Source organism: Haliotis cracherodii, unplaced genomic scaffold (assembly GCF_022045235.1).
Source record: "Haliotis cracherodii isolate W230 unplaced genomic scaffold, xgHalCrac1.p SCAF_2, whole genome shotgun sequence".
Lineage (NCBI taxonomy): Eukaryota > Metazoa > Mollusca > Gastropoda > Lepetellida > Haliotidae > Haliotis > Haliotis cracherodii.
The window spans coordinates 17,407,455-17,413,612 of NW_027266275.1; positions in this window are offsets into that span (position 1 = coordinate 17,407,455).

The following is a 6,158-nucleotide window of genomic DNA, read 5'->3' on the forward strand; positions in this document are numbered from 1 at the left end:
ACTGGTGTCATTACGGGTAGTACATGGACTGTCTGGGAAGGAAAGTCGTGATGTTGACAAGGCGAAAATGAATACATTCATGACTAAAGGGTACGATTGTAGTTCTTTTTTTTATAGTTGCGTAGAAATAAACGACCCTTAACAATTCGTGACTTAGTGAGTTTAGCTTTATGTCATGGTTGTGGATGGTTTATAGCCTGTGGGTTTACTTTGCAGACTTCACGTGGTATGAATCCAGCATTCGTCGAGAGTATCATAAATTCCAAATATCAATCAGCACACAAACTAAAATTGTTATTTAACATGTAACGCAAATCTGGATTTCTAATCTGGTTTTCCAACGCCTTGAATTTCGACTCCATGACGGTTACCTGAAAATAGCCAAAGATTTAGCTGTTACTCAGACAGCCTACATTCCCTAAGCTGTTGCATTAAAACACCAAAATCGTATAAAACCAGTGCCCGTCATGTTGAGCAAACCCAATTCAGCTGAGAGCAGACGTCACCATGTGAGTTAGAACATATTAGGGTCGTCTGGTATCGATCTGGTGGGACTCAGAGGGTCGGGGTCCTCCCAGACAGCCGCACTGTGTTTACTGGCGCTTATTCTCAATTTGCATTGGGGGATGAAAGTCTTATCTTTGGAGAATTCTATTAAATAATCCAGTTCTGGAAACAATGTTGATGTGGCACGTTACATCACTGATTGGCACAACTTTGACCCTGTCAGCATGACCCGTTCAAGGTCACAACCTAAAACTGGAGGTAGTTTTTTTCCCGTAGTTAAGGGTAAATCGTTCTAAAATGCTCACAAGGTCATTCAGCAGTATCGCTGTGAACCCCATGAGATGCCAAAGTGGGTTGTACTACCCTTCTTTTCTTTGAATAAATAGCAGGGATAGAAGGAATCCCATCCTGCTTGTCATCGAATTAGAATTGGTCACGAATCGTTTCTCTCTGCCAGGGCACATATCGGAGTGACTTCATCGAGTGAATGTGATGGCATTAGGTTTATTGACCCGCATATCTTCAGCTTCAGACATTTCATGTCATTTATTCACAGCATGTAGGTATATGAGAGTCAACTGACACCCAACATTCTGTATACTGCGGCGAGGGTGTCTAATGCTTACCATCTAACGCTTTGTATGTTGATGCAAATACTATCTGACTGCATTTTGTGAGTGAAAGGGTGAGTGGTTGGTGTTTGGCGCCACAGTCGGCAATATTAAGCTATGTCAAGGTGGTTGACAGCATGAGCAACGATCTACGGCGTTGGAGTACAACTTCAATCATATCACAAGCACAAGTTTTCTCCCCCTCAGACTCTTTCGACAAGTTTGTTTCTTGTTAAACGCCGCACTCCCCTATAGGACAATGGTCTGTGAAAAAAGCATGTATGTACCAAACAATTCAGTGATTGACATCCAGAGCATCGATCTACGCAAGTCTACCAATTTCGACAAGTTTGTTTGTTGTTAAACGCCGCACTCCCCAATAGGACAATGGTCTGTGAAAAAGCATGTATGTACCAAACAATTCAGTGATTGACATCCAGAGCATCGATCTACACAAGTCTACAAATTATATCCCGGATCTTCACGGGTTTTTTAACATGGATGTGGAGTACTGGGGCCTATTATGCCCAAGACAAACCCGGGATTACATACATGAACCAGTACTGCCTACATATAAACAATATAAGGAACCGTTCATTTGATATTATCTTCTTCTTTCCTTAATTTTTTTTTCTTTTTCTTTTCTTTTCTTTTCTTTTTTTTTTTTTTTTTTTTTTTTGGGGGGGGGGGGGGGGGGGGGGTATTATTGTTAGTAACAAGAATAAATCGACAGGGCTATGCGTCGTTTGGGAGAGAAATGGGACCAACACTAGTGTTATCTTTGAATGTTTAAGTCCGAGCCGAATATCTCCCTTGTTCTTACACAGTAAGCTGAGGGAATTCCGAATATTTCAACCATTAGGACATTAATGACACCATACTGAAAACCATTATGTAACAAAAGTACTATCTGTGGAGCCACATTGTGAGGCACTGTGTCAGGCCAAGAACCTTGATCCGGAAGTTGCCATTGAGCGTGCGTGGTAGAAACGATAGCCTTGACACTTGAACCACTTCCGCGGTGTCGTTAAAATCATAACACTAATCATCATGGCTTGGAATGTCGGCCACAAAATTGCCAGCTAATTATGTGAACAATTCTCTTTAATGGCCATGCAATAATGTGACCATAATAGAACGCGTAGCCAATAATATACGTGATTATTGGAACAGGCATGCATACGTTGATTTATATACTGTAATGAACCTAAATTTACACAAGAAGCAGTTGCTAAATTATCTTAATAAAATCTGATAATAAGAAGCCCAGAGATCCGCTTCATTTTCACTTGGCCACTATTGTAGACTTGCATGGGCTGTATTGGATATATGACATACTAATTCTGTTCAAATAACCGTAATTGGCATGATTTATTTTCCCATTAGTCCTGATTAGTTGCGACACTTAATTCAAGTCTGTTCAGTCTTATATGTTATTGTGTGATTATTGATTTTGCAGTTACAACAGTTACAAATCGTGTTTCGTCATCGTAATAATATTCACCATCATTGTTTTCATTATTGCAACATTGACATTGATAGATATGGTATATAGATCGCAATTTTCGCTTTTAAGAAACTATACATGTACGAAAGCTGCTGAAACGGAATCGAACATCCTAATAATACATCCCAAAGCTTACCGTGCACACTCCTCTGCCTGCATTCATTGCTAGCTTATATTATTTCATATATCATGAAAAGTGTGAAACGTTCATTCAACAAGTGAGTGAATAAGTCACAATATTTCATCGCTACGATCGGTAAACAATCGTATCTGAACCAAAACAGACCAGTGATTGTTAAAAAAAAGACCTTGCTATCACGATCAACAATAGCGTCGTCCATGTCGGGTTACAATGACACTCCATTAACCATGGAGGTCTCACGTTGTACCCCTTAATATTACTCGGGTATACTGGGAATTTGTGCACTGGAAACCCTATGCATTGGAATCCCAACAATTGCGTTACAGCCCTGTACTTAATGAGCTCCATCCCCTGTTCAACCTGTCTCATCCATTGATCACAATGTCAAAGACTAAATGTACTAAATATAAAACGTCAACGCCAGAGAAAAATCAGTCTTTATTTTCTGCCGAAACTGTGAATGAGTTTTACGCCGCTTTTCGTAATATTCCAGCAATGTGACAGCGGGGGACACCAGAAATGGGCTTCACACATTGTACACATGTGGGGAATCGAACCCGGGTCTTTGGCGTGACGAGTGAACGCTTTAACCTCTACACTACCCAGAGACCGCCTCCGTGGTCTAGTGGTAGAGCGGAAGGTCCGGGATTTGATCCCCGGTCGCGTTATACTAAAAGACGTTAAAAGATGGTACTTGTTGTAACCCTGTCTGGCGCTCGGCATTAAGGGGCTAAAACTGTGTCTGAGTGGGGCATTCATGATAAAATGCGGCATGGTATCTAAGCGTGCTAGAACTATAAATCGGCATCAGTCCGGACCAGTACAAGAAGCCACACACACACACACACACGTGTATGCACGTCGCTATATAAGTGCAATAATCTTGGACGCGACGTTAAACCCAATTTTACCTCATCTCACTAAGCTGCCCACCGCCCCTTCTTCCGAAAAGAGATTTCATTGGGCGGTATAGGCAAAACAGTGGTGAAAATTTAATGAATTGATCACTGAAAATCAGTGAGGACACCAGGTGTTCGCGAAAAAAGGTGACCATGTCCTGCTCTACCTGCAGAACCCGACATTCTAAATTCTCTTTTATGTCTGATACTCGATTACCTGTAAGCAAAGGGGTTAATAGATTTAACGATTTCAGAGCAATGTACGTCACGACGGCATGTACGTGAAAGAAAACTGCAGCAAATCATCTGACTTCTTCATGATTCATCGAGTAAAGGAATGAATCTGACCACTCGTGTTCTTTTTGGGGCAACTGGAAGGTAGTTTACAGAGAGGGTGAGTGGTGACAAAACTACGTATAGGTCACGAAAAAAGACGAGCAGTAACGGGAAAATGTTGACATGTTTGCCCGATGTTATCCTGTAGGACATATATATCAACTAGGCAAATCACGATTAGACTAAACTCTAGCTAATATGAACATTTCTCATATCTGAATTCAGTGTGACAATGCATCACAAAGAAAACGATATTTTGAAACCAATAACTTGTTTGCCATCTTTGACACCGACCCTATCCGAAGCGGCACATTACTGAAGAACGAGTGAGTTTTACGCCTCTTTAGCAATATTCTAGCAACATCACCTAGCAACATCAGGGTGGGGGACGCCAGGGGTGGGCTTCTTCCATTGTTCCCATGTGGGGAATCGAACCCGGGACTTCGGGTGAAACACTAGGCTACCCCATCGCCCCATTTCTCAAGTGATCAGATGTTGCTCCCGATCAGTCAAAATGGTAGAATCGGACGTCATACGGACGCTGCATGGAAGTGTTCCTTGTTTAATATCGGGCTACCCCATTGCCCTATTCCTCAAGAGACCAGATGTTGCTCCCGATTAGTCAAAATGTTAGAATCGGACGTCATACGGACGCTGGAAGTGTTCCTTGTTTAATATCGGGGGTTTATCAGTTGATACTCAACATGCAGGGTTTAGATATAGCAACCAGAAGACGCCCCATATTAACAAGGGGTGTTTCTGTGACAGCATCAACTGCTGTTTCAAAATAATATTTAAATGTTTCTTAATTACTGACACAGCGGCATGGAGGTGGCGTGTTTTGGAAAATATACGTACACACATTGCATCCTATTCAGACGTGTAGAATAAGTTTCCGTGTCCCATGTTTGCCGTATTAGGCCACCATTCAAAACGAACACAAGCAGTGACTATATAAAAAATATATGTACTCCCCGGAGAGCTAAGAATACACGCTGATCCGTTGATCGAGGAAATAATGTCGTGTGTTCTGGCGTAGGTAGTTTCGAGTCTTCAAAATGCGGTTTTTAAGCGGATTATTATTTTATGATTATTATTATGATGATGATGATGATCAAAATGCGGTTTTTAAGCGGATTATTAATTTATGATTATTTATGATGATTGTTGTTATTATTATTATTATTATTATTATTATTATTATTATTATTATTATACCACGTAGTACATGCTCTGACTGTTGTAGAGTGACAGCACACCGTGGCAGAATAACTTGGGGCAAATGCTGTGAATCAATGATTTGTATGCAAACCCTGTAACACAAATAATCAGTGCTGTACATACTCAGTTATTGATGTTTGTGGCGTCAAACTCCACTCACTCACTCACTCACCCTGTCGCCCTAAGAGCGTATATGAACTACTCAAAAGAAGTTAAAAAAACGCCAAATTTGTACCCATGACTATTGTTCATCTGTCTTGGCTGGTGAGCATTGTAACACACGGCCTTCCAATAGTGGGTGTTCTTTAACTTGTTTTGAGTAGTATATAAGCCGTGAATATGCTTGCTTGATAACTGTGTTAGATTCTTTACCGAAACGTCGCTACACCTGTAATAAAGAAGTTGATCTGCCATACCATCCTGTCGTCAGTTATGAATGTGTCTGTCCCATATCAGAGGCCATACAGGACAAGCAGGCATGTGAAATGGCCATACAGAAGCTGGTGTAGTCCTGCACCATGACCGTGGTATATATATATATATATTTTTTTAAATAATCTAGAAATGCATACAAAAGCAAGTCTAGCCAGCTCAAGCTAGCTCTATTCTGAAATCAGCATAGGGAATTTTTTTTTTTTTTTTAGAGTCAAGAAGGATATTGTGTAATATAAGATTTCAGAGACTAAATGTTAGTCTAACTGACCCCATGTTATTATCAGTAGTCATGTTCAAGAGCGAGTGAGTGAGTGAGTGGGTGATATTTTCTCCACTATAATGTAACAGCATTCCTAAAGTATGGCGCGATTCTTTTATTTTACGTTAACCCATGTATAAATATGGGAATCGAAATCTGGTATTTGGTGAGACGGGCGAACACCTTCACCGCTAGGCTGCCACCAACAGGACGTAAATGCATTCCGACACCACCCGGGCGG